Source organism: Palaemon carinicauda, unplaced genomic scaffold (genome assembly GCF_036898095.1).
Source record: "Palaemon carinicauda isolate YSFRI2023 unplaced genomic scaffold, ASM3689809v2 scaffold307, whole genome shotgun sequence".
NCBI lineage: Eukaryota > Metazoa > Arthropoda > Malacostraca > Decapoda > Palaemonidae > Palaemon > Palaemon carinicauda.
The window spans coordinates 90001-101852 of NW_027170739.1; the positions used below are offsets into that span (position 1 = coordinate 90001).

At 27.2% G+C, this 11852-nt stretch overlaps 1 pseudogene; it reads left to right on the forward strand.

Annotated features, from left to right (window-relative positions):
• Positions 1–10555: 10555 nt before the first annotated feature.
• Positions 10556–11344, forward strand: LOC137636468 (proliferating cell nuclear antigen-like; annotated as a pseudogene).
• Positions 11345–11852: the final 508 nt, after the last annotated feature.

Here is an 11852-nt window from a genome sequence, read left to right on the forward strand (position 1 = left end):
GTAGTAGTAGTAGTAGTAGTAGTAGTAGTAGTAGAAGTAGTAGTAGTAGTAGTAGTAGTAGTAATAGTAATGACAATTTTGAATCCTTTGAGCAACCACCCCTAATATATAAAGACCAGAAAAACAATATAAAATATCAAATTATGCAAACACTTCATGGCAATAAAAGTAAGAACATTAACAGAAACAACAATGAAAACAATTTACAAAATAAATATTCATTTCAACAACCAAACAAAAATATATTACATTTAGAGGAGAATACATCAACCGCCCTTTCTATTTCTCAAAAAGGAGATGAAATAAATTCGCCTTTATATAAACAAATTCATCAACAACAACTACCACCACCACCACCACCACCACAGAAGCAAAAACCCACACAACCCACACAAATGACCAAACAACGAAGAGTAATAGTAAAAAGAAAATTTGATGATGAAAATGACGATGATATTGTATATCCTTTGGATAATAAGAAACCCAAAAGTGATTCAGTTAAAAGCAATCGGTTATATATTGCAAAAAAATCTATGAAAGATGCTAGTAGTAATCGACAAAGATATTTTTATCCTAATCATATTGCTTTATCATCACCAAAAAATAATCATAGTCCTAAAGATGGTTGAACTGAGTATTATCTATTTATGAGATCGACAAAAAATACTCCCACAAGTTTATAGGTAATTTTTTCAGTTTAACATGTAAGAATATTTTCTCTTAAGGAAAAAATAAGAAATAAAATTTTCACATAATTTTTTTTATTAATAATAATACATAAATTATTATAAATAACAATAATGACTTTATTTAATGATAATGATATTAACATAAACATTTTTTAAACAAATATACTTACCCCAAATACCATGATTAAAAAATAAAAATGAAGGAATTAAACAATAGAGCTCTTCTTTCTTCTTGTATAATACTTTTTGTGATTATTGTCATTCTGACCACTGTTATTGAAATAATCATTTTTACATAGAATTTTTTTTTTTTTTTGGTGTTATTTATATGACAGAGCCCTTTTAAACATACTCGTTGTGCTTTACGGCAAGGACATTTTAATGTTAAACATATACTTTGACATTTACAACCATTAAACATTGTCCCTTCTTCGTGCTGTACAAAGCTCCCTAAAGGCATTGATGCGTTTTTAGAAAATGGAAGAGGAGGAAGAGGAGGAGGGGGAGGGGGAGGAGTATTATTAATCTTCATAATAACATTTGTATTTTCTATTATTCTTTCCATATTTTCACATTTTTCAATTGTCGAGGGAGAAAATAGATTTTCAATTATAATATTCTTATTCAATGATGCAATTTTATACTTATTTATATCTGGTAAATGTTCAAAAATTTTTCCTAACATATTATTAAAATTCATTTTATGAACTTTATCAACTTTGGGTATATAAATTTTAACAATTGTCCCTAGGTGGAATATTTTTAGATTATTACTATCAATATTATTCTTGCCTACCGTAACAGTGTGTTTCATGTTGATGGATATTTGTTTTCTCAAAATTTCTAACCGCTTTGAATTATCAGAAATCTGATTTGATTCTTTGAGCGTGTCCATTTCTTCTTCGTTAATAATTTGTTCTTGTTCTTGTTCTTGTTCTCGTTCTTGTTCTTCTTCTTCTTCTTCTTCTTCTTGTTCTTCTTTTTCGTTAATTCTTAATGAAATAGGGGGGTTTTGTCCAAATACTGCAAAATACGGAGAACATCCAATTGTACGGTTTAAAGCATTATTTTTTTTGCATTTGTACAAACGGTAGGCCCTTTACCCCATTTATGTTTTGATTATCCGCAATCCAACATCGCATCATTTGTTCAATATCTTGGTTGGATCTTTCAATCGATCCTTGAGATTCGGGGTGTCTTGGCCTTCCTTTAACAATGTTAATGTTGGGCCATATTTTATTTAATTTATCAGTAAAGTTAAATTCGCGTCCATTATCCGATTGCAAAATTTTTGGAAAACCAATTGTCGTGAAGATATCTATTAAAATATTAACAACAGACGATACATCTTTATTAACCAATGGTCGCAGAATGCAGAACTTTAGAATATATATAAATTCACAAACATTTATTGTCGATATGTCAATTAAATCAACCTGACCCCTCTCACCAAAACCAATTGATATGATTGGATGAATTTGGTTATTGTTTTTAGAAGAAATATTTGACCTTTTCTTCAAACAATTATTACAAAGAGAAATAAATAAATGGACTTGATATAAAGAAATATTAATTATGCCATTTGTTTTAAGATTATGTAAGAGTTCTTTTTTCGCCCCTATGTCCTCAATTTATATGAGATTTGAAAATATTATCCCATATTTCTTCTACTGGAATAAGATATGAAGAAGTAGGGTAACGAGGGTTACTCGACTTTTTTTTAATCAATCTCTCCTTACTCGCGATAACTCCGGTTTTATAGTTCTGCAACAGATAATAAGACATGGCTGGTTTTGTACGATGATTCAATTCACTTTCTTTAATTATACTTATGTATTTATCTAATACTTCATTGTTTACCATTGATCTAGATATTATTTGTTTTGTGTTAGAATTTCTGGTTTCTTTCCCCCTCCACGAATACTTTTCTTCAAGCTTCTGATAGAAGATTTTCTTTTTTTCATCATAATCGGTTGGCATTTTAATGTTGGTTATTTATTAATTTTTGGGTCTTCAAAATTCCATGGCACGTCGGGTACCTAAAAAAAAATATACTTATATATATGTGTGTAATCACATAAAAGCAGACTACTCGTTAATTCTTATCATACTTGTTTTGGAATTTATATCGCATTTTCAAAAACAATGTTTAACCAAAGAAAAAATGATAAAAGTGTCATAATCAAAAAAATTATCGCGTGATATGGTAATCAAATCTGATGATTCTGATGTTTTGGATTTAGAATATATTCCAAAATCATTCACCGAAAAAAATGGATATTTTTCAATAAGAAGACTAAGAGAAATACAAACAAATATTTTTGAAAGAACTTTGAATGAACTATATGAAAATTCCAAAGAAAAATTGGTAATTATGACCAATTCCACCACCCACAATTTAAAATTCTTTAGATTACACGATAATATTACTAAAATGATATTTCAATCAATAGAGGTTGATTGTAGATTGATATCTCATTTTGATGGCACAAAAACTAATATAAGTGAAAATGCACCATCAAATACAAACTTGAATAGAATAAGTAATATCAAATTTAAAGGAAACCTTCAGATATTGATTGAAAATTTACTAAATAGATGCCTAAGTGATATTTTGAGTGTTACTGATTATGACAAAAATGCAATAAGAATGAATTATGCCTCGGCGTACGTCCCGCTTGGTTGTAGGAATTATTGTACACTTCCGTGTAAAAATATAGAAAAAAAATAATGGAATCTGATGCAAACGTTTCCAACCTATTTTCATTACACAATAATAATTTTAAAAATTTATTTCGATCAAAAGATACAAATATATGTTTCTTTAAAAGACAACCCATTGGAAAAACATTTATTCCTTTTATAAACAGAAATAATAAAGAAAATAACAAAGAAAGAATAACCAAGGATAAAACCAACAGTGATGATGATGATGATGATGATGATGATAAAGCTGATGAATACGATTTTTATTCTAACAACAAACAAAATGATCTATCATATGAATATTTTAGTCAAGATATAAACCCAGAAAACGATTATATATTTGATAATTGTTATGTTAAAGCTACTCAAAATATGAAGGAAGATTAAGAAGCATCTATTCTAGGAATATATAATCACGATGCTTTTAATGAAAACGAAAATTTTTTGTCTACCATAGGTAATAAATCGTGTACAGCACTGATGGACTTTCAGCTAGAAAAAATTGGTATCAGCCATGCTGGATTTAATTTATATCTAAATCTAAGAAATGTAAATTGTGAGCCAATATTTTATACAAATATTATTAGTGAAAATCTATTACCTTCGGTTGATGAATATCTCATAAATGAAGTCAAAAATAAACCAGAATATCAAAAATATTTAATTGATAATAATATTGTCAAAAAAATTAATATTTGTAATTGGGTTACTAAAAATGAAATTGAATCAAGCAAAGATGAAAAGGAAATATCATCGAGCGACAATGAAAATGAAATATCATCAAGATTTTGTATTGATAATGATAATGATAACGACGATGATGACGATGAAGAAGAAGAAGAAGTTTGCAGTCAACCAAAAAAGCAAAAGACCCAATAGAGACCTCATTATTTTTCATTCGTCATCAGTATTATCATCATTTCATCATTAAATTAAATTAATTAGTTCCAGTTCGATGAGGGATACACATAATTGTTGAACTAATAAAACTACATAGATTATCACGCAATTGATTTTCGGGTGATATTTTAATTAAATAATTCTTTAAATTTTCAAATGTATATTTCTGTAATACATTACAAGGAAATTTCATTCCTTGGCGGTTGATTGGATTATATCGATTACCCGTCAAAATGCCCACAACATGAATAAGAATGAGTGTTGCATTAATGTGTGGATTATTTTTTTCGATTTTTATATATAACAAATTACTAAGATTAATAATACTAGTGATGTGTCCTAACCATTTATCAACATTTCTTATGTCTGTTGAATATACCAAATATAATTGTTTATTATTGCTAATTAATCTACATACATCAAATAACCACAATGGTATACCAGGAAAAACTGGATGGTTGATAACTAATCCATATCTTTCAATACCATCACTTAGCATATAACTAACATAAAATTTACTTTTTCTATAACCAATGAAATGGTCTATAATTGAAAACATATTAATATCTGCTATAAAAATATCATCATATTTATATTTGGAACCAAGAATTGTTTCAATAAGAATATCATCATCGATTAGATATGTATGTATATATTTATTAATCAGAGTATTTTTGTTATCAATGTTTCCTTCGTTTAGTGCTTGGTAATACATTTTAGAAATGAATTCGTACAATAAACCATTTTTTTTATCATATCTAGAGGACTTTCTATTGATATTTTTATTGTTCTGGTTTCTTTCCCGTTTTTTATTTTCAAGATATATATCCATATCTAAATGTGGATATATTTATTGATGATTTGAGTTTTTATCATCACTTAAGAAATTTTCAGTATCCTTCTTAATAATTATAGAATAATTTTACTAGCTTTTATAATGGTGTGGCTTTGATGAAATTGAGATTGAATTTGAGCGTGTTGAAGAGTTTTCCATACAATGGCTGATATATCTGTGACAGGCTCATATAATTCCATTTTATGTATGTTTGTTAAATAATAATATTAACTCCAAAACTATTTGTTTGTTTATTTATTACTTTTATTTTTTCCTTTTTTTTTTTTTGTAAAGTCGGTGTGCGATTGTAATGTTTTTTTCAATATCATTATTATTATTATATTTATCATTCTTATATATAAAAATTATGTTATTTTCTATCATTATTTATTATTTCAATTATATTCTGTTCAACATATAAATAATTTTTCAAATCGCACTCATCTTCTGCGTAAATGATGCTTCCCAATAAAGATGGTTCTTGTTTTGGTGATTGAGACGAAAAATTTGCTATTATATACACTTATATATCTTTGGCAATAGCTGTGTCATAAATTTTTCCAACGAATTTAAATAATTCATTATTTCTGTTTGAAAAGAAATAAAGCGTATTTATTGTAGATTTATTAATTTTTAAATTGGGGGGGTTTGTATTATTGCAACGACTGGCCATAGCTTGCTTTGTAGTGTACTTTACGGAGAAGATATTTGGACGATTATTTATATTATCAAACAAGGGACCGAGCAAATTATATAATTTGTCAATGGTATCGACACACGGAACATAACTTTTAAATGTTGCTGTTTTATTTTGTTCTAAATTCATATTTATTGAATTTCTTAATTATGAAAAAAATGAAATTATATGACGATTCTTTGATACAAATTCCGATAGATAATATAAACTCTAATTTGATTAAAAACTATCTCAAGAACAACCCAAATATAAAGGAATATAAAAAAAGGTTTTGTTGTCTATGGCACCGAAAAATAAAATCTAGAAAGGGAAAAAAAAAAAAAAAAAAAAAAAAAAACATGGGAAACAAAAATAAAATTGCCTTCATTTATGCTGGTAATCCTATAGCAAATTATAAATCAAATAAAAATAAGCCCGCCCAACAATTTTTTTCTTTGTTTGAAAATAGATTTTGGGAAAATAAAATGTATCATGACTTAAAAAAAAAAACAATTTCCAAAATTGGTTACTTACAAAGATTTACTGAGTAATCATTATTGTTTGAATACATTTTCCAAGGAAGAATATGATTTATGTGATAATTTATCGGTGGTCAAGATAATAATAGAATATAAAAACGGGAAATTAGTGGTTGATAATTCAAATACTTTATGCCATTTTCGGCAACCACATTTGGATAATTATGTGTCTGTAATATTGCAAGATTTGTTATATTTTTGTTCGGTTTGTCTAGAGGATAATTGTCGTGCAGTTAATTCATTCGTGCATAGGTGTAGTCATATTATGTGGTTGTCTTGTGTTCAATCTAAAATAATTATTTATCCCAAAATCCCACACAAAAACCTTTTAAATGAATGTCAGTTATGCAGAGGAAAAAATTTAGATATTGAATAATAACAAAAAGATTTCTTATTTGCTACCCAACGTACTGCCGCTATGAAGTTTAGTAATCATAATAAAAACACGAGTGTATAATGATAATATTCAGAAAATAGAAAAATTCTATACAATTCACCCTAATTTCTTTATTGTTCATATTTAAAAAATAACGAAACAACACATCAACTTTATAAAAAATTAATAGAGAACAAGTGGATAATAATTTATTAAATCATATATTATCAAAAATTCAAAAATCCTATTATAACCTTCAAGGGTTTACTTATGATACTTTGGAGTTAACATTTTGTTGTAGGCATTTGGATAAGGAAATATTAAACAGCATGAATTTATCAACACTTTATGGACAAAGAAATCCTCTACTGAAAACATCTACATTTTTGAATATTTTTGGATATATAATAAACAACATAAAACGTGTTTTACAGGAGTCGGATGATATTAGACCATTTGAATATTATTTCGATAAACTTAAATATAATCCAACTGAAGATATTTATGAGGCCTTATGTTTTATTTATTACTTAGACGCACATGAAAATTAAATCAACGATACAAAAGAATTTAGTGGTTTAGTTGTGGAAAAATATCCAACGAAGGATGAAAAAACATTTTCCGGTAGTAGAACGGAATATTTAATTAAAAAATTAGATTTAGATTGGTAGGATAAAACAAGAAAAAAAGCTAAGATTTTTTCTATGGACACCAAAAGAAAAAAACACATTGGCAATATATATATATATATATATATATATATATATATATATATATATATATATATATATATATATATATATATATATATATATATATATATATATATATATATATATATATATATATATATATATATATATATATATATATATATATTGAGCGATGGATTAATGGATACTATTTTAAAGCATAACATGTATGATCAAAATTTATGGGATTTCATTGGCGAGGCATATACTAACATAAAAGAGAATGGGGCTGTAATTATTGAAGCCATATATGCTGGCCTTATAACTAACAACGATGTTACTCAAATTTCACAATTTCTTGGAAAAGGATTAAAAATAGAATCATCCCCAAGTCAAATAGCTGCACTTATTTACATAACTATTTTTTCATATAGGATTTTGTATTTTAGTTATATAAGATCGTCAAAATTTACTTAAAGGTGAAAATGTCTAATATTTTATTTGAGCAATCAGAATTTTCATTCTTCACAAGTGGACAATACATTGGTAAATAATCTGACCAAATTATAAAATCGTCATTTCGAATTTTATTGCCCAATTCTAATACAAATTTTAAACACAAACAAAAAATATTCAAAGTTTTATTTATTTCAGCATGTTTTTGTAATTCTTTGCGGAATATGATAGGAATCGGATATTTCATAAAATCTAAGCGCGACATAACATTTAAACACGCATTTTCGAGATTTGGAAAATAATGTTCTTGATTCTCATTAATCATATTAAATATTTTATCTCTATCAATAATACCCTTCGGATATGCTAGAATTATCCTTTTAAAAATTTCTATATCTTTAGTAAAAAATAGGAAATGAAAATAGGAGTATTTTAATCTGAAAATTATTTGACTGTATATAAAAAGATAATAATTTTTTTCTTTAATTTGTAGTCTAATAATCAATAAAATATCATTGCTTGAAATATGGAGACCATAAAGTCTATCTATATTCTTAATTACTAATGACATTTTAACGAAAAAATTATAATCTGATAATTTCAAATCCTTTTTTATCCAATTATCACTTCCATATTAAGGCGAAACAGTATAAAATGATATGGTCTCTTTTTTTTCGATGGGAGTAGTCATGATACACCTTTCGTGTGTTAGGGGTATAACATACTTATTATATTTTGAAAATTTACTATCCATAAAAGGTAAAGATCAAGGGGATGTACTATTCAAGTCATTAAAATAATCCTTCAAGAAACCTTCCATATCGACGGTTGTTTCTATTCCTGGAACAAATGATTTAAAATTTGGATGACCGCTATCCATTTTGTTAATAATATAATATAAGATTTTGATCACCTTGTTAAATTTTATCAAATAACAATTTCAAAACACAAAGAAACTATCTTTTGAATAAATACACGTGTATATATATAATATTAATATTTATACTAAAAAATATTATCGTTTATTATCATTATTATTATTATTATTATTATTAACGGTATAATTATTCAATTGTTTAAGAATTTTTTAAAAATATTGTTTTATGGTAGTAAATAGAAAAAAGTGTGATATAGTATAAATAATATGTTAAAATTTATCACGTTTAATGAAAAAAAAAGAAAAAGGTAAAATGTGGGTTGAAATTAATTAAATCCTAGAGCTAGTCACATTAAAAATATGACTAGTAACAAATATTCAATATTTCATGGAGTAAATAAGGTACATAAAAAAACCCACCCACCCACCCACCCACTCACTCACTCACTCCTAGCCTCCCCCCCTCCTATCCGCCTATTCTCAGCTCCCCTAAACAATAAAAAGAGTGGCGATTAAAGCTAGTTGTTTAGTAAAGCACGCCGCAGCCATGGCTGAGGACACAAATCAACTCTTTGTAGATATATTTATAAAAACCGTTATAACCAACGACAAAGTTGTAAACTCGGTTTTAGATAGTGACTTTATCTTTAATATTTTGAAAATTCTTTATCCAGCGGCAACCGAAAACACTTTAAGTTTGTTAAAAGAAAACGGACTCAAGGAAATATTATCAAATATGTCACCATTTTCCTATTTTTTAATATAAAAATATAGGACTTTGTCTCGTTCCAATTTATGAAAAAGATAACATTAATAAAGAATATATGAAATCAATACAGAAGGATTTTTCGAACTTTGCGATTAAAACTATCCCACAATCTCAAAACGAACACAATCAAATAAATGAATGGGCTAAATCTTGTGGGTGGGTTTATCAAAATAATAATAATAACAACAACAACAAGAATAATGAAAATGTTGTTGGAAATATCGAAAATCTAACTAGAATTTACTTTATGACAAAGTCAAAATATTTTGGTGAATGGGTATATAAATTTTAAAATTTTTGATACTGAATTGAGAGATATTCATATAGGGCCTAATAAAAAAAGGAAAATACTCACGATGAAAAGATGTGAGATAGTATCCCTTAAAAATTACGCTGATACATTTGGTAGTCTTATTTGTGATGTTTATGAGTTCCCCTATAAGAATAACGATATGAATATGATAGTCATTTTACCAGATAAGGTTTGTTCTAAACATGAATTATTAAATCAAGTGATTATTGATTATAATAAAAACAATATTCATGAAAAACTGAAGAAAATTAACAAAAAAAATAAACTTTATGCATATATTTATGCCAAAATTTCATATTAATAACAGTTTTATACTAAATGATACTTTTATAAGAATACCAAAATTGGCTCCTTTGGTATAAAATGCCGATTTGCGGGGAATTTTACGAGAAAACGAGAACACGCGGCCACGGCCCGTTAATACCATTATTGAAACTTGTATTTATATTAACAATAATGAAAATGGAACTGAAATAGATGCGCAAGCAAATGCCTGCTGTATGGATGGTGGACCTAATTATTATAAGCCTTTGAATTTGAATAAACCCATTGTTTACAGTATTCACGATACTAAGTCTGGAAGAATAGGCATTTTGGGAATTTTCACATAAATGTAAAAAAAAAAAGCGAAAATAAAAAGTTATCAGGGTTATTTTCCCTAGCTTTTATAATTATAGTATTACTAATATTTATAAAGGTGCTTCGATATTCTCACAAATTCTTTACAATGTTTGAAGCCCACCTCGTTCGAAGCAGCATTCTCAATAAAGCCACCAATGCCATCAAGGAGTTGTTAAATGAGGCGACATGGGTCTGTACAGAATCTGGCATTCAACTACAGGCCATAGATACCAGCCACGTTTCTCTGGTATCTCTTAATCTACTAGCCGAGGGTTTTGATGAATACAAATGCGATCGCAATCTAGTTATGGGAATAAACATCTCCGTTATGTCCAAAATATTAAAGTGTGCTACTGATGATGATGATGTTGTAACAATAAAGGCCAAAGACGATGCGGATACGATCGCATTTATCTTTGAGTCTCGCAGTCAACAAAAAAATTCTAAGTATATAATGAAATTAATGAATTTAGATCAAGAATATTTAAATATTCCTGATATTAATCACAATTGCATAATTAGAATGCAATCAAATGAATTTTCCCTTGTCTGCAGAGATCTTAGTTAATTTGAAGATTCCGTAAACATTGCTTGCATTAATGATTGTGTGAAATTTTCAACGGCCAGTGATATTGGCACCGCAAATATAAAATTTACAAAAACGTCTAGTGTAGATAACAAAGAAAGGGCCGTAGAAGTTGATGTACAAGAACCCATCAAGATGACCTTTTCGTGTAAGTACTTTAATTTGTTTACCAAAGCTACAGCCTTTTCTCCTAGGGTATCTCTTTTCATGTCCCTTAATATGCCTATGGTTGTGGAATATAGTATTGAAGGCGTTGGCAACATTCGCTATTTTTTGGCTCCAAAAAAAGAGGAAGAGAATAATAGCTAAATGTTATTTTCGTAAATTGCTTTAACAACCGTTGTTATTTCGTTATTACCACACTGTATTAGTGTAGTTGTGTTTTGTATAAGTGTTTGTCCAGTAAATTTATTTGTATATTAATAATAATTTTATTGAATTATTTCTATATATAGATTATTGAGTTTTGAATATGAAATAATTTAGTTTTCCTATATCTATTTTATATCTTTTTTTTTTTATAAATTTTATTGAATTTATAAGAAGGGACGCTTGGAATATATGGACTATGAAAAACAATAAGAAAATAAAAATCAATTATTAATTATAAAAATAAAGATAGATCAATTTTTTAGAAAAAATTAATCAGAAGATAATTATGAGCATGTTGTTGGGGTGCTATGACCAAGAGATATTTAATGATTATTATCCAAACAATATCTTTACTCATCCAAATTTTAAACAAATTTACAAAAGAAAAGACATTGCAGAAGAATATCACGTTAATCAAAAAATACTTTTTCAGTGTACAAATCAA